We start from the raw sequence: 18,830 nt of genomic DNA on the forward strand, positions 1-18,830 counted from the left end.
GTACTTTCATTCTAAAACATATTTTTCCATAGTGCTCATGGCGATTGCAGTTGCAAACAGTAGGTTTGTCGCCGTGGACATTGGATCTTTTGGCCGTGGTAATGACTCCCAGACATTTAAAAACTCGGACATGGGCCAAAGGTTGTATGGGAATCATTTTAATTTCCCCCTGCCACAGCCTCTTCCCAATACTCAAGGCCCGCAAATGCCATTTGTTGTGGTTGGGGATGAGGCCTTTCAGATGTGTGGAAACCTCCTGAAACCATACTCCAGTCGGGACTTGAACCACACAAAAAGGAACTTTTGAGTGTGCCTTTGGTATCCTTGTCTAAAAATGGCGCATTTTAGGGACAGCCATAAATCTAAAAATTGAGACAGTCGATGAGGTTGTCAAGGCGTGTGTGGTGCTGCACAACTATATAATGGCTAAGGAGCAACCCAACATTGAACTTGATGAACCTGTTTCTAACCCATTGCCAGATTACCATCATCCCCCTTTCAGGACAACCGTTGAAGTTGCCCTAATGAGGGATACATTTCCGTCCTACTTTGTTTCTGAGAGTGGACATCTGTCCTGGCAAGATGACATGGTTTAGTGTTCTTGTAATGTTGTGCAATGTTATGTACCTGTAATTATGAAAATTTACTTTAATGTTTGCTGACAATAAAACACATATAGTTAAACATCTGTTCCAAGTGTCCTCTATATTAGAATAATAATTTTTAGAGGTTAATAAGGTGATCACCGGTTCACAACTACAGTTTTTATATAGTTTACTCGCTGTATCATGCAGATTGCATGAGACAGGTATTGGATTATAACCAAATTGGGTTATGTAACCCATGCTTTACACTACACCTCTTCTCTCTGAGGTCAGTGCTATGGTAGGTGACATTGGATTAGCTCCATAGTCTCTTCAGTCTGCTTTGCTCTATTTCTATGTATTACTGCAGACTGAAGAGATGATGGAGCTAATCCACCTGATATCTTTTCTCACCTGCCCGTGTGTCAGAACTATTGCACTCAGGATGCAGAAAACACTTCATCCTGAGTGCCCTAGTGCTGACACCTGGGCAGGTGAGCATTGTAGACCCCTGAACTTTTTTGCTGTATTAATATATATTTTTTGAGGATTTTCATTCCTCTTTGTGTTTTTGCCACCTCATAGCTCCATTACTTCCAACAGGTGGCGCTATAGAGTTTAAGTCCTCTTTTTCTCAGAAGAGGCAATTTGCATATTGCATATTGCACATACAAGAAGCAAAGCTGCAGTGTCAAGCAAATAAAAAAGAGGAGCTGTAGATTGTGTGTCAGGGAGATAAGAGGTGGCAAAAACACAGTGTGTGTATACGGCGACGTGTGTTATGTGTACATAACATTGTAATGTTGTGCAATGTTATGTACCTGTAATTATGAAACTTTACTTTAATGTTTGCTGACAATAAAACACCTATAGTTAAACATCTGTTCCAAGTGTCCTCTATATTAGAATAATAATTTTTAGAGGTTAATAAGGTGATCACCGATTCACAACTACAGTTTTTATATAGTTCACTCGCTGTATCATGCAGATTGCATGAGACAGGTATTGGATTATAACCAAATTGGGTTATGTAACCCATGCGCTAATGACCTCAGGTTAGCATCCTCAATAATCAGAACCTCCCACTCCGGTCTCCAAGACTTTACACGTGCTGCGCCGATTCTTTGGAATGTACTACCTAGATTAATACGATTAATCCCCACAGTTTTAAGCGTGCCCTAAAAACTCATTTGTTCAGATTGGCCTACCGCCTCAATGCATTAACCTAACTATCCCTGTGTGGCTCATTAAAAAAAAAACAACATAATTGGGTTCCTCGCATCATGTTCTCATACACTTTATGCAGTTAATAGCCCTCTGTGTCTATACTGCTACATACTTAGGCAGTTAACTGGTTCATGTGCAGCGCCCCAGACTCCTGGTTTGTTGCAGTAATGTTATTCTTCCACCAGGGGAGTGATGTTACGTCTGAAGGCAATGAAGGAGATCTTCTTTTCAGGTATCACAGCCACACACACACTTCACACACCAGTCCACCAGGGGGAGCTAAGGGTTCTATCTATTAGGCCACTCCTCACATTAGGGTAAAACTGGGGGGTTGGTGAGGAAGTTAGTGAGTATCAGAACGAGAAGTCTGAGGAGAGTTCCTGGCTGGGGACCGACGAGGAAAGGTCTCCCGGCCGAGCTGGCTAGGGTGATCTCTAATCAGATCCAGACTGAAGTCTGAGGAGGAAGAAGGGCACGGAGCTGCGCCTGCAACCCATGCGGCAGTATCCTAAGAAAGGACAAGAATGGAATTGTGCTGTAGTGAGTGAGAAAAGAAGTCATAGCAACAGGAGTGAAACATCAGTGGGAGACCAGCGAGAAGCAGGCTGCCTCCTTCTGAAGCGTAGATCCGGTGGCCAGAATACCGAGGGAGTAAAAAGCTCTATGCCGTTACTTCAGAGACTGGCAGGACAGTTAATTCCAAGTTGTCTGTCCGACCTTTATACCTAAGAAGACACGGTGGCAACTTGTGGGGGTTGGGGCATCTCTAGGGTCCCTATAAACAAGCCTCAGGCCATCAGTCATACGGGTTTTGTCCTATCCGTATCATCTGGGGGACAGAGAGGAGTAACAACAGTGAGGACCTTATGGTAGCTTATGCAAGTAGGGACCTACTGAGTTACTGTGCACTAGGGGAAGGCTATTGAATTCCTCCTTGATAAGGGGACTCTGGATTTGCCTTCAGACCGGCCAGACTCTGCCTACCCTGTGGTCCCTACCCTGGACTGTGGATGCTGAAGCCTTCAGTAAAGGTAAAGAGACTGCACCCGTGTCCTCGTTATTCACTGCGCCTTGCATCATCCACCATCTACACTCTGGGAAGCCCTGGGAACATACTTCACCTGTGGGAAGGTATACCATCTAGCTGCCATAACATCATCCCAGTGGACCCCTAAGCAGCGTCGGTCACCCTGACCGAATACCACAGGTGGCGTCATGAATACTATCCCTTTAAAGACCTTCTCCCCTTTTCACCAATGGACCTCCCGAGGGCCACGGACCGGGTCAGCCACCGTGACATCCCTACTGAGAACAGAAGAGGGCCTGGTACCGAGTACTCCACGGCCCCCGGGGGCGCTCCACATGCAGCTTTACATGAACACCTGAGCCTTACACTATGGCTGGTCCGACTAACTAAAGCAATTGTTACCATCCACCTCTCGTGTCTCCCCTTTTCCTCATAGTTTGTAAGCTTGCGAGCAGGGCCCTCATTCCTCTTGGTATCTATTTTGAACTGTGATTTCTGTTATGCTGTAATGTCCATTGTCTGTACAAGTCCCCTCTATAATTTGGAAAGCGCTGCGGAATATGTTGGCGCTATATAAATAAAATTATTATTATTATTATTATTATTTACAAAAAAATATTAGTTTTTATCAACTGAGGGGGAAATTTTATGGACCTGGGGGGTGTGGAGCTGGGAGGATTGGCTATCGGTGGACGATGAAGCGGTTCCAGGGGAAGGGGTAACTAAACTTGTGGGGTCTGGGAGGTCAAGGATGGAAGTAGACACATTAGGAGTGGAAGCATGGGACGAGAGAGACACATTGGAAGGGAGAGAAAAACTGGACAACACAGACACATTGGGAGGTGAGGGTGGAGGTAGCATAACAGTTCTGCTGGCTTTAGTTCGTTTAAATTTATTTTTTGCTTCTTCTTGGGAGGGTGGGAGTGGTGGGGTCAGCAGGGCATGCAGAATGTTGACCCATCCTGGTAGTGGCGGCAGACAGCCGTGTTCTATCCAGAGGCGCCGCTACCATGTGGCAAGTTGAGTACTTTGCCTCAAGCGGCACTGCCTTCAATGGAGAGAGAGGGCGGCAGATTCTGCCGCTATAGTAACTGAATTTGCATCCTGAATCCTTCCTTCCAGCCCTCCTCGCCTCACGCGACCGGTCACGTGATCATGACATCACAGGTCCTGAAGCTGCTCCTCTCCTGCATCTACTTGGGCTGCTCAAAGAAGGCTGTTTTGGTTTCTGTGCACACAGGACCTGTGAGGAGGTCACAGGAGGGAAGGAGTCAAGGATCACATGATCAGTGGCCTCGGTGTATGCATGCAGGACTCTGCTGTGCTAGTTGTCTTGGTGCGGGATGAGGAAGTTTATGTGTGGGGTCAGCAGGGGTTAACAGTGTGAATGTAGCGGAGCCGTGTGTGTGCGAGTGTATGGAGCGAAGCCGCATGTGTGCGAGGTGTGCGGAGCAGTGCCGGGTGTGTACGAGGCATACGGAGTGGAGCCGCGTGTGTACGATGTATGTGGAGCGGAGCCGCATGTGTACGAGGTGTATGGAGCGGAGCCACATGTGTACGAGGTGTATGGAGCAAAGTCACGTGTGTATGAGGTGTATGGAGTGGAGCCGCGTGTGTACGAGGTGTATGGAGCGGAGCCGCATGTGTACGGGGTGTATGGAGCGGAGCCGCTTGTGTACGGGGTGTACGGAGCAGAGCCGTGTGTGTACAGGGTGTACGGAGCGGAGATGCGTGTGTATGGGGTGTACGGAGCTGAGCCGTGTATGTGTACGGAGCGGAGCAGAGCCGCATGTGTACGGGGTGTATGGAGTGGAGCCGCATATGTACGGGGTGTACAGAGCGGAGCCGTGTGTGTACAGGGTGTACGGAGCGGAGCTGCATGTGTATAGGGTGTACGGAGCTGAGCTGTGTATGTGTACGGAGCGGAGCAGAGCCGTGTGTCTACCGGGTGTATGGCACGGAGCCACATAAGTACGTGGTGTATGGAGGGGAGCCGTGTGTGTACAAGGTGTATGGAGTGGAGCCATGTGTGTGCTTGGTGTACGGAGCGGAGCCGTGTGTACGGGGTGTAGAGCGGAGACAGATCTGTACGGGGTGTGCGAAATAGAGCCCTGTGTGTACGAAGTGTACAGAGCTGAGCCATGTGTGTACAGAGCAGAGCCTTGTGTGTACGGTGTGGAGCCGCTTAAGTTCATGGTGTATGGAGCAGAGCCGCATGTGTACAAGGTTTACGGAGTGGAGCCATGTGTGTACGAGGTGTATGTAGCGTGGCCACGTGTGTACAAGGTGTACGGAGCAGAGCCGCATGTGCACTGAGTGGAGCCGTGTGTGTGTGCGAGGTGTATGGAGCGGAGCCGCATGTGTACGAGGTGTATAGAGTGAAGTCACGTGTGTATAAGGTGTATGGAGCGGAGCCGCGTGTGTACGAGGTGTATGGAGCGGAGCCGCGTGTGTACAAGGTGTATGGAGCGGAGCCACATGTGTACGAGGTGTATGGAGCGGAGCCGCGTGTGTACAAGGTGTATGGAGCGGAGCCACATGTGTACGAGGTGTATGGAGCGGAGCCGCGTGTGTACGAGGTGTATGGAGTGGAGCCACATGTGTACGAGGAGTATGGAGCAGAGCCGCGTGTGTACGGGGTGTATGGAGCGGAGCCACATGTGTACGGGGTGTACAGAGCGGAGCCGTGTGTGTATGGGGTGTATGGAGCGGAGCTGCGTGTGTACAGGGTGTACGGAGCTGAGCCGTGTATGTGTACGGAGCGGAGCAGAGCTGTGTGTCTACGGGTGTATGCACGGAGCCGCATAAGTACATGGTGTATGGAGGGGAGCCGTGTGTGTACAAGGTGTATGGAGTGGAGCCATGTGTGTGCTTGGTGTACGGAGCGGAGCCGTGTGTACGGGGTGTAGAGCGGAGACGGATCTGTACGGGATATGCGAAATGGAGCCCTGTGTGTACGAAGTGTACAGAGCTGAGCCATGTGTGTACAGAGCAGAGCCTTGTGTGTACGGTGCGGAGGCGCTTAAGTCCATGGTGTATGGAGCAGAGCCGCATGTGTACAAGGTTTACGGAGTGGAGCCATTTGTGTACGAGGTGTATGTAGCGTGGCCGTGTGTGTTCAAGGTGTACGGAGTAGAGCCGCATGTGCACTGAGTGGAGCCCTGTGTGTGCGCAAGGTGTACGGAGCGGAGCTGTGTGTGTACAAGCCATACAAAGCGGAAACGTGTGTGAATGAGGTGTACGAAGTTGGTGAATGGTGAGGAGCAAATTTCATACCTCCCAACCGTCCTGGATCCAGCGGGACAGTCCCGATTTTGAGAGTCTGCCCCGCTGTCCAGGCCGGGAGCATACTTTTCCCGTGGACACAGGAGTACACGGCGGAGCCCCGAGGAGCACTTTAAAACTCGCACGTGATGTTCCACCGGCAGTGACGTGCTGGAAGCTGACAGGAAATTAGGTAATTTCGGGAGGAGATTGTGACGGAACCATGCAGGCACTTCAGGGAATGATTCAGATCCATCACAGTGTCCTCCGACAGCAGGATCGCCTTGGAATCGGGGATGCCGGCCATGTAAGCGCATCATGATATGTCCTGCATCGGGAGGGCTCAGGTGGGCATTACAATGGGAACCAAGCTGCTGTTGTATCTTTATAGAATCTTTCTTTCTCTGTTTCTTTCTCTCTCTCTCTGTTCTTTCTTTCCCTCTCTAATCTTTCTTTCTTTCTCTCTCTGTTCTTTCTTTCTCTCTCTGTTCTTTCTTTCTCTGTTCTTTCTTTCTTTCTATGTGTTCTTTTTTTCTTTCTCTGTTCTTTCTCTCCTTTCTTCATTTTTTCGCTCTCTGTTCTTTCTATCTCTCTGTTGTTTCTTCCCCTCTCTCGCTCTCTCTATTTTCTTTCTTTCTTTCCCCTCTTTCTTTCTCGCTCTGTTCTTTCTTTCCCCTCTTTCTCTATGTTCTTTCTTTCGCTCTCTATTCTTTTTCTTTCCCCTCTTTCTATCTCTCTGTTCTTCCTTTCTCTCTCTTTTCTTTATTTCTCTTTCTGCTCTTTCTTTCTTCCCCCTTTCTTTCTCTCTCTGTGCTTTCTTCTCCCTCTTTTTTTCTCTCTCTGTTCTTTCTTTCCCCTCTTTCTTTCTTTCTTTCTTTCTTTCCCCTCTTTCTCTCTCTGTTCTTTCTTTCGCTCTGTGTTGTTTTTCTTTCCCCTCTTTCTTTCTCTGTTCTTCCTTTCTCTCTCTTTCTGTTCTTTCTTTCCCCTCTTACTTTCTCTCTCTGTTCTCTTTCTTTCTTTCTGAGAGGCCAGTGGTACCTTTTTAACAACCCTCCCCCCCTTTTCTGTTCGTTGGTTATAGGGCACTTCCTTCACTGTGGTACCCCTTTGTTTTTGTTTGACTAATTTGGCTTTTTACAATTTTACCTAATAAAGGATAAGTTTTAATATGCACCTTTCAACACAGATAATCTATTTTGTGGATTGTTCAATTCTTGATTTATATGCTAATTAATGGATATTATTACTGCAGTTATGCATTTGTTTTATTTTTTTGAGGATACTGTTTTAAATAGGGGAGGCGGTCCTGTTAATGTGCAGAGCAACACTGTCGCTTTTTTTTTCTTCATCTGGTGTAGTTTAGACTTTGGGATAAAATTAAGTAATGTGTTCTGGAAGTGGTGCTCAAGAGAACTTTGTTATTTCCTGCAGAGATGAGCCCTGGCTGGAAGATGTGATGGCGGTCTGTGCTGGATGAAGATTAAAAGCGAAGATGAAGGACTTCACCTAGAGATGTCACTGGTGAGTTAGTGTATTACATGTACACGCACACTATACACTGCATACTATATACAGCGGTCCAGTGTATAATGTCACCGGTGATCACTGTATTACCTATACATTATATACAGAGCTCCTGTGTATAATGTCACCAGTGATCACTGTATTACCTGCACACTGACACTATATACGGAACTCCTGTGTACGTCACTGGTGATCACTGTATTACCTGTACACTATACACTATATACAGAGCTCCTGTGTATAATGTCACTGGTGATCACTATATTACCTGTACACTGACACTATATACAGACCTCCTGTGTACGTCACTGGTTATCACTGTATTACCTGTACACTATACACTATATACAGAGCTCCTGTGTATAATGTCACTGGTGATCACTGTATTACCCGTACACAGACACTGCATACTAAGTACAGATCTCCTGTGTATAATAGCACTTAAGGTGATATTAGTCATGTGTTTTTTTTGTTAATGATCAGTATTGTAGTATTCAGTCACTATGTGGTGGTAATATGTTGTCCAGCTATGGTGTGGCGTTATTTGTTCCTTGTATGTGGTGGTAATATGTGGTCTGGGCATGGTGTGGTGGTATTTGTTCCTTGTATGTGGTATTATTCTGTCACTGAGGTGGTAATATGGTGTCTGGACATGGTGTGGTATTATTTGTTCCTTTGTATGCGGTATTATAGGTCACTATGTGGTGGTAATATATGGTTTGGTCATGGTGCAATGATATTTGTCCCCTATATGTGATATTATTGATCATTTTAAAAATTGAAAAATAAAAATATACCTAAATTGTATTGGATATTTTAACAAATGTTTAATACGTCAGAGTAGAGTAGAGCTGGGCCAAAAGAGTCTACCTTGTCGTGGTGGAGGCTTAAAAAATCTTTCCTATTTCCTAAATATATACTGATTTTATGATGGGGGGGCACCATTTTGCAGTTCACCTCAGGCAGCAGAGAGGCTAGGTTCACCCCTGGCTGTATCTCGACCCATCGTAGTGATGGCGGTGGACAGTCGTGCTGTATCTGGACCCGGCCTGGTGGTGGAGGTGGACGGTCGTGTAGGAGCAGGACTTGGCATGGTGGTGGAGTGGCTTTCAGTAGCACCCGGCATGCTGAAGGTGGTATAGTGGTGTGCAGCAGGATTGGGCATGGTGGTGGCCGTACAGTGGTATGCAGCAGAACTCGGCATAGAGGTTAAAGGTACCGTCACATTAAGTGACGCTCCAGCGATCTAGACAACGATCCCGATCGCTGCAGCGTCACTGTGTGGTCGCTGGAGAGCTACCACACAGACAGCTCTCCAGCGACTAATGATGCCGGTCCCCTGGTAACCAGGGTAAACATCGGGTTACTAAGCGCAGGGCCGCGCTTAGTAACCCGATGTTTACCCTGGTTACCAGCGTAAACGTAAAAAAAACAAACAGTACATACTCACATTCCGGCGTCTGTCCTCTCCGGCGCTGTGCTTTCCTGCACTGTCAGCGCCGGCCAGCCGTAAAGCACAGCGGTGATGTCACCGCTGTGCTTTCCAGCCGCTGCGCTTACACAGTGCAGAAAAGCACAGAGCCGGGGGACAGACACCGGAATGTAAGTATGTAGTGTTTTGGTTTTTTTACATTTACGCTGGTAACCAGGGTAAACATCGGGTTACTAAGCGCGGCCCTGCGCTTAGTAACCCGATGTTTACCCTGGTTACCAGTGAAGACATCGCTGAATCGGCGTCACACACGCCGATTCAGCGATGTCTGCGGGAGGTCCAGCGACGAAATAAAGTTCTGGACTTTCTGCGCCGACCAACGATGGCACAGCAGGATCCTGACCGCTGCTGCCTGTCAAACTGAACGATATTGCTAGCCAGGACGCTGCAACGTCACGGATCGCTAGCGATATCGTTCAGTGTGACGGTACCTTAAGTGTGTGATTGGTGGCTCAGGTGGAAATACCACCTGTGGCTGCTGGAAGTACCGAGTCTGAACGTAAGCAGCATTGCAGGCCTGCATCACGTTGAGCTGGAGTTCAGGCGTAAGGTGTTCTGACATGCCCTGTTCTATCTTGTTAAAAAAAATGGTGTGCTGGTCTCTGGAGGTCGGCTTCCAGATGGTTAAGGCGTTGGTGGACATCCTGGAAAAGTGTGTTAATATGGGTCAGACCACTTTCCAGTCTATCTCCCCGCACCTTAAGGCCATTCTGGAACACCGAGGTCAAGTGAAGAAACTCGGGCATGAGTGACCTGTCTGAGGCCTTTTGCCACTGGCGGGAAGAGCCCCCCAAAAGAGAGGCAGAGGACTGGGGCAGGGGAACACCTGAAGGACCAGCTGCCTGTTCTCCAGCCTGTGACGCCAACCCTCTTGCTGCTTCACTGGTGGATAGCTGGGACTGGTCAGTGGCAGTTCGATGAGGGACCTCTGCAGAGGAAGATCCAGGTTCGAAAGTGCTGCTACAGGTTCTGTGAAAAGAAAAGAAAACCATTACTACCAAAAAATAACAATTGTAAAAGCACTAACTCCTGTGGAATAGAAAAATTCAGATTAGGAATACAACACAATGGAATACAACACAAAATTACTTATGCTATCTGAGCAAGGACAGGCCTCAGGAAAGCCAGCCCCCCGTGGTCTTTATATTTCCCAAGCATTGCTGCAGCACCACTGCGAACTTGGATCTTCTGTCTCAGGTCCTTGTTGAAGCGATCCTTCATTGAATGCCAACGGGTTTTGAGTTTGATCACTGTGAATATGGAAAAAAGTAAATTGTTAAACAATGCACTTTAGGCTGGGATCCCACAACCGTGTGTGATGCGACAAACTTGCAGGAGTTTATCGCATCACACACGGTTGTATGATCCCGGCCTTCAGGTTCACTGCCACATCAGACCACACTGCAATACTTACAAAAAGTCTTTCTGATCCGTGATGTGGCGTTGTCCCAGTCATCCATCAGCGCTTAGGCCATCTCATTCCACAGCCACCGAATCACCACAGTGTCCGAGTGCTGCTGCTCCCGGGTGTCCCACAACGCAACTCGCTCCTGCTCCAAGGTGATGAGGAGGTCGTTGTCAATGTATTCATCCTCCCGGTGTGGGACCTAGAAATGAAAAAATTTTTTTTTAGAAAGATAAAACACTAGGGCAGAGACACACTGCTGTATTTCTCGTGCGAGAATCGCATTGTAAAACTCGTACTGGCTGTCGGCTCTCCTGACCTGAACTTGACAGCTGAATAGTAATCCATCATGCTGTCATGCTTGAGTCAGGAGAGGTGATGGCCAGTCCGTGCAGTGCGATGCGATTATCGCAGGAGGAATACAGCAGTGAGTCTTTGCCCTTAAAACAAAAACAGTAAAAAAAAAAAAGTCAAGCGTCCCAAAAACAGTCAAGAATAAATTAAAAAAGGCAAGAGTACCGACAACAGTCAAGAATACATAAAAAAAAAAAGTCAAGAATACTTACACGCCGTCTTGCCACCGAAGCTTGGGTACGGTGTTCATTTTAGGACATGGTCACAAATCAAAGTCAAACATCAGAAAAACTCTGTCTGATACCTGATTCTGATACCTGACTCTGATACCTGACTCTGATACCTGACTCTGATACCTGACTCTGATACCTGACTCTGATACCTGACTCTGATACCTGACTCTGATACCTGACTCTGATACCTGACTCTGATACCTGACTCTGATACCTGAAATTAGTAAAATTAGTAAAATTAGCTAAAATTAGTACCTGGGATCACTTGAGCTTGTGGTGCAATGGTAAGGCTGACGGCTGTAGTCTCTAGACGCCGGATCCGTTTTTTTTCCACCGGATCCATTTTTCTTCTGCCGGATCCATTTTTTTTTACGCCGTCTCTGTTTTTCTTTTGCTGAATCCATTTTTTTTTACGTCGGATCTGTTTTTTTCTGCCGGATCCATTTTTTTTACGCCGGATCCGGTTTTTTTTTACGCCGGATCAGTTTTTTCTGCCGGATCCGTTTTTTTCGCCATATCCGTTTTTTTCTGCCGGATCCGTTTATTTTACGCCGGATCCGTTTTTTTTTTTTTTTACGCCGGATCCATTTTTCTTCACCGGATCCGTTTTTTTCCGGCAGATCCATTTTTCTTCTGTGGAAAAAAAAATGGATCTGGCGTAAAAAAACGGAATTGGCTTAAAAAACGGATCTGGCGTAAAAAAAACGGATCCGGCAGAAAAAAAATGGATATGGCGGGAAAAAAAACGGATCCGGCGAAAAAAAAACGGATCCAGCGTTAAAAAATGGTTCCGGCGTAAAAAACGGATATGGCGAAAAAAAATGGATCTGGCAGAAAAAAACGGATATGGCGAAAAAAAACCCGGAATCAGCGTAAAAAAAACCGGATCTGGCGTAAAAAAACGGATCCGGCAGAAAAAAACGGATATGGCGAAAAAAACGGATCCGGCGTAAAAAAAACGGATACGGTGAAAAAAAATGGATCCGGCAGAAAAAAACGGATATGGCGAAAAAAAAACGGAATCGGCGTAAAAAAAAATGGATCTGGCGTAAAAAAACAGATCCGGCAGAAAAAAAACGGATATGGTGAAAAAAGCCGGATCCGGCAGAAAAAAAACGGATCCGGCGAAAAAAAACGGATCCGGCGTAAAAAACCCCGGATCCGGCGTAAAATAAATGGATCCGGCAGAAAAAAACGGATATGGCGAAAAAAACGGATCCGGCAGAAAAAAACGGATCCAGCATAAAAAAAACCGGATCCGGCGTAAAATAAATGGATCCGGCAGAAAAAAACGGATCTGGCAGAAAAAAACGGATCCGGCGTAAAAAAATGGATTCGGCAGAAGAAAAACTGAGACGGCGTAAAAAAATGGATTCGGCAGAAGAAAAACGGAGACGGCGTAAAAAAATGGATCCGGCAGAAGAAAAACGGAGACGGTGTAAAAAAATGGATCCGGCAGAAGAAAATCGGATCCGGAGGAAAAAAAACGGATCCGGCGTCTAGAGACTACAGCCGTCGGCCTTACCATTGCACCACAAGCTCAAGTGATCCCAGGTACTAATTTTAGCTAATTTTACAAATTTTACTAATCTCAGGTATCAGACTCAGGTATCAGACTCAGGTATCAGACTCAGGTATCAGACTCAGGTATCAGACTCAGGTATCAGACTCAGGTATCAGACTCAGGTATCAGACTCAGGTATCAGACTCAGGTATCAGACTCAGGTATCAGACTCCGGTATCAGACTCCGGTATCAGACTCCGGTATCAGACTCCGGTATCAGACTCCGGTATCAGACTCCGGTATCAGACTCCGGTATCAGACTCCGGTATCAGACTCCGGTATCAGACTCCGGTATCAGACTCAGGTATCAGACAGAGTATTTCTGATGTTTGACTTTGATTTGTGACCATGTCCTAAAATGAACACCGTACTTGGGCCAGAGTCTGCTGCTCCTGTTCACCTGCACTGGAAGGGTTCTGTAAAAATAAAAAGAAATATTTTGCCACATGTGCAAAATTGTGACAGTGAATACTTATCAATCAGCATAAAATGTACTCACTCCAGTCTCCTGTCCACTGGGTGAGCTCTGATCTTCAGAGGAGGACACATGAGGAATGCTGCAAGAATGATAGAAATGATTACAGACTGCAGGGAGAAAAACAGACAGGCAGACATATAGCTTGTATACTTACATTTTGATAGAAGCTTCCACACTTGAGGCTGCAATGCTTTTCTCCCTTCAGGAGTCTTTGAGAGTAATAGACTTCCACTGCCCACACTTACTTTTATAACCTTTGCTTGGGGTGTGGCTTCAAACAAGTTCCTAGACATATTTACTCAGAAGAACGCATGCATACGCAAACGCAAGCGAACGCAAGCACTTGCGTATGCCTGCGTTCCCATAGTCTGTATTGTGTTAATTTGACGCATTCCTTCCGCAAACATCCGCATGTGTATAGCGGCTGAAATTTGCCGCCACAAAAATTCTAACTTGATGCGTCAGCTGCACACTGCCAAAAAAACGTATGCGTAAGCAAACGCATGCACCTGCATCTACAATGTTAAATGTAGGAAATCGAGACGCATGCGGATGTATGCGTCCGAAACGCTGTGGACACAACCGCAAATGTGAAACCAGCCTTAGTAGAGTTTTGCTATGTAATGCACATGTCCAATAATAATCTGTTAAAATGGATCCAGCAGCAATCTGTTGACAAAAAAAGTTTTGCAGACACTAAACAGCTGAACAGCGGGTTTCGAACCCCGACCGATCAGACACTGATGACCTATCCAAAGGTTAGGTCATCAATGCTAAAGAAGTGGACAACCTATATAATTTCCTGCTTATAAAAAAAGTGATTTTATCTAAACAATACTAAGCAGCCCAGAAAGTGATATATCACTGCAATCAGGGCTTCTATCTTTATATTGTGCTGCTTTCAGATTAGGTGGCAAAAACCTTGTAACAAATTCCCTTTAGACGGGCTTAAAATTGATTTTAAGAGATACCACTGTATACCGGTAATTTAATTTGTCTTTATTAGTTTTATTTAACTTGTTGCAAAACAGAAAATGCAACAAGCTACAACAAGATATGCAATCAATTAAGTAGCTACAGATACAAAACAGAAGCCAATATTACAACCTGGGAGAACATATAAATGGAACAGACAAGCAAAAAGGACATTCTGGCTACATAAGATCTGATTTCAGAGACCCAAACCATGATCCTGAGGAGTCCGCCGGTTATATTGTATATTAAATTAATTTATTAAAATGTCCCATTAATACCCCATTACTGTGCTGCTGCTTAGAACATAATAGTTTCACATTCTCTAAGGTATATGCACACGTTGCAGATTTGCCTGTGGACTTTTCTGTGCAGATTCTTCCCTCTCCTGCCAGAAACCGTAGGTGCGGATTTGATGCCTTTTTTATGCGTTTTTGATGTTTTTTCATGCGGATGTGTATGCGTTTTTGAAAGCTAAATAAAGATCGATTATTGAAAAAAAAAAGAATTGTGATGTCATTTCTTGTCCAACCTCTTCATTTACATACTCGATTGAAGAATAATGTTTACACACACAGAAAGATAGATCGATAATAGATAGAAGTCCAAAAAATCAGAGGCAGCACACCATTATGGATAAAGTTTTGAAGGTGCTCAAATTTTAATAGCCCATCATGGCGACGTTTCAGCTCATAAAGAGCCTTTCTCTTTATGAGCTGAAACGTCGCCATAATGGGCTATTAAAATTTGAACACCTTCAAAACTTTATCCATAATGTTGTGCTGCCTCTGATTTTTTGGACTTCTAGAATAAGGTTTGCAACATGCCCGAGGGGCTTTGCACCCTAAATTTGTTTTTCTGTGCTTCTTATTTTTTGTAATTAGATAATAGATAGATAGATAGATAATAGATAGCTAGATAACAGATAGATAGATTACAGATAGATAGATTACAGATAGATAAATAGATCTATAGATAGATAATATCAAGCCCGATGTTTAGTAATAAACATAATAAATTGTACATAAAGAGTTAAATAAAGACACACAAACACACACACATACACAAAATCTGCGTTGGCTGGGGTCACACTAGCGAGAAACTCGCTACCAGCACTGCTGCCTGCACTGGGACCAGAGCATTCAGCTGCATAGAAATACATGCAGCTGCACACTCCGGTCCCGAGTGCTGCCGGCAGTGCCGAGTATTGAGGTGCGAGACTCGTGCGAGTTTCTGACAATTGTGACCCGGCCTTAAATGCAATATCAGTTTAATTTAAAAAAATGGGAAAAAAATTGGCATGGTCTCCCGCGCAATTTTCAAGTCCAGAGTGGGAAAGCCAGTGACTGGGGGCCGATGCTTATACCCTGGGAAGGGGTTAATACCCATGGAGCTTCACAGGCTATGAATATTTTCCCGCAGCTGTATATTTAGCCTTTACTGGCTATTAAAATCGGGGGGATGCCCCCCAAAAAAATGACATGGGGTCCCCCTATTACTTATAGCCAGAAAGGCTATGCAAACAGCTGCGGGCTGATATTCATAGCCTAGAGAGGGATCATGGATATTGCCCCCCCCGGCTACAAATACCAGCTCCCAGCCACCCCAGAAATGGTGCATCTGTAAGATACGCCAATTCCGGCACTTAGCCTCTCTCTTCCCACTGTCCTGTAGTGGTGGCATATGGTGTAATAAGGGGTTAGTGTCACCTTTGATTGTAAGGTGATATTAAGCCTGGTTAGTACTAGAGAGGCGTCAATAAGACACCTATCCATTACTAATCCTATAGTAGTGAAAGAGTTAAAAAAAGACAGCCAGAAAAAAGTATTTTAATATTCTTAAATTCACCATACTTACAACCACCATCGATCACCTGCAAAAAATAAAAAATAATAAACCAAACGCATACTCCCTGTCCGACGCAATCCAATTAATAATGAGTGTCCCACGACAGAACAGTGACATCGCTCCTGCAGTGTTATCACTGAGGGTTCACGGAGTTCATTGCTCTCATTTTACAGCACTGCTGCGTGAGAATTTTCCCACGCAGCTGTGCCGCAAGTGACAGCGGCGGAGGGATACAGTGCGGAAGGATACCTTCCATCATTGTATCATCGGATCCCCTGGAGAGCAGTCGCATCTGCCGATATGACAGCTCTCCACAGAAGATCGTCATGGGACACTCGTTATTACATGGATTACTGCGGATCAGGGAGTATATTGTTGGTTTATTATTTTTATATTTCTTACAGATGATCGATGGCTTTGGGGATTAGCTGTGTGGCGAGTATGTACTGTGTGTTGTATGTACTGTATGTCTATATTTGTGTATGTGTTTGGGGTTTTCTTGTTTGTTTTTTTACACTTGAACACAGTAGCCAGATGATGGGACTATACTGTTCCATCATCCGGCTAGCTGTCTCTGTAGCAGGCATAGCTGGATGGGACTAAAAGTCCCATCAGAAGATGCCTTCCTACACACAGCCCCGCACACACACACACAGCTGCGCGCACACCCACACACACAAACACACACAGCCCCACAGACTCCCGCACAGCCCCGCAGACCCCTGCAAACAGACCCCCGTACAGCCTGGCACAGACCCGCAGACACACACAGATACACACAAACACCCGCACACAGACACGCACATCTTCTCCGCACACACAGTCTCCACCCACACACAGTATCCACCCACACTCCATCCACACACTCTTCCCCCTTCCAATCTGCAGTGTTTCTCGCAGGCACATCCGCAGCAAATCTGCAGATCTTTTTTATATCTGCGGGTTTGCTGCGGATTGACCTGACACAATGGAAGTCAATGGGTGCAAAAACGCTGCAGATCTGCAAAAAGAATTGACATGGTCCTTTTTTGAATCTGCTGCATTTTTTCCATGCAGATTTTTCCGCACCATTAGCGCAGCATTTTTTTCCCCATGATTTACATTGTACTGTAAATCAATTGCCGATCTGCAGCGTTTCTGCAAGGAAAAAAACGCTGCGGATTCGCAGCAAATCTGCAACTTGTGCACATACCACAAGACTGGTGTTTTGTATCAAAGTTAGAGTGAGTGGAAAAAAACAGAATGGAAAGATTTGTAAATCATCCAGGTGCTCCACCTTTTGGATTGCAAATACTAATGCAATATAATAGTATCCTTAGGCTTTGTAACACCTGCATAGACTTGATTTGGATTTGGTATTAACCACTTAGCCTGGTTTCACCTTCATGACCGCACCCAATTTCTATGATTTTTTTAAATCACTTTTTAGTCTGTGTTTTATTAGTATTATTATTATTATAGTGCCATTTATTCCATAATGAAAAACAAGTGCAATAATCTTAATCAATACAATATTATGTGTTAGTATTCCCAAAAAAAGCAATATTTTTGCCATATTTTTAATTTATTTGTGTTATGGTGTATCCTAACATGTTAAAGGGGACCTGTCACCCCTCCCCCCCCCTCCCCAGGCGTTTTGAACTAAAAGAGCCATCTTGTGCAGCACTAATGCTGCATTCTGTCAAGGTGGCTCTTTTAGTTCTGGTCCCTGCCAAAGCTGCAATAATCGCTTTTATAATGTGCCCCCTCATACCTCGAATTAGACCTGGGGGCAGGTCTTTCCCCCCCAACACAGACGCACCACAGCCGTCACTCAGGGCCTCTGCGCGCCGGGCGCCGCCTCCTCTTCCTACATTAGCGTTCCCGGCCTCCTCTTCCTACATTAGCGTTCCCGGCACCTGCGCTGTTATTTTTTTTTCCGGGCATGCGCAGTTGCACCGGGGATGCTAATGAAGGAAGAGGAGGCCGCGTCCGGCGCGCAGAGGCTCCTTGTTTCATTTACGAAGGAGGGACTTTTAGAGTCACAGAGCCTATTTTTACAGGTGCATCAGGCGGCATTAATCTTCTTAAAGGGCCATTATGAAACAGTGGGTCTCCTAAGCTGTTGTAGCCTATGCTGTGAGTGGATGGGCTGCCAAAAATTACGACGCACCGCAATTTTCCTGTCATAAGATGTCCAGGGGGGGACTCCTGAAAAAGTGTTGCATTGAATTCAAGGCCTGCCCTGTGTGATGCTCCCCAGGACACACATGGAGGCGTAATTGGGATAGTAAGACAGTGTCCGGCATTGTGGTGAATGGTCGATATGTGTGTCACAGAGGAAGGAACTCTGCGTTGTCAGCCTGAAGCAATGTTGTGTTCTGGGACCTGTAGTCCCACAAGTAGTTGTGTAATTCTTAAGGGAGGCTAGCAAGGCTAGTTATGAGAGATAGGTGGGTCAAACTAGCCACACACACACTCCCACCTAGGGGGAGTGGTTAAAGGTATATAATGTGACCAGGGTGTGGATCACATGGCTCCGGTGTGGTTCCTGTATGCTCTCTGAGTAAGATCCTGTAAGCCTATGTGTTGGGAGTGCCGTCTCCCTGAAGAGCACGTAGTGGGGCTTTGGACCTGGTGGCCTGGGGTGTTGGATTAATGTCCTGTATAGCACCTAGACAGGCCACATGCCTCTGTGTTGGACGGTCCCAGTGGGGATGGACATCCTGAAAAGCACAGTGTGATCGTGGTCGTAGGCAGTCTGTGTTGGTAGCTCCTGTGAGTGGAGTCTTCCTGGAGCACCTGAAAGACCGTGGACCTGGATGATCTGTTTGGGGAAGCTATTGTTCTTCGGTGGGTCTGGACTGACAGCATGAGGA

General features: G+C 46.0%; 1 long non-coding RNA gene and 1 pseudogene across 1 annotated transcript; both read right to left on the minus strand.

Moving 5' to 3' along the window:
* LOC138638021 (cytochrome P450 2J2-like) overlaps window positions 1-18,830 on the minus strand; it is a 151,895-nt pseudogene that overhangs the window by 97,279 nt on the left and 35,786 nt on the right.
* LOC138680775 (uncharacterized) lies at window positions 9,411-11,176 on the minus strand. The gene is made up of 4 exons (XR_011321767.1): window positions 11,090-11,176; window positions 10,533-10,725; window positions 10,208-10,368; window positions 9,411-10,087 (listed from the first exon to the last, which is right to left on the minus strand). It is a non-coding gene; the product is annotated as an uncharacterized lncRNA (long non-coding RNA).

This window comes from Ranitomeya imitator, chromosome 5 (assembly GCF_032444005.1).
Source record: "Ranitomeya imitator isolate aRanImi1 chromosome 5, aRanImi1.pri, whole genome shotgun sequence".
In the NCBI taxonomy this organism is placed as follows: domain Eukaryota; kingdom Metazoa; phylum Chordata; class Amphibia; order Anura; family Dendrobatidae; genus Ranitomeya; species Ranitomeya imitator.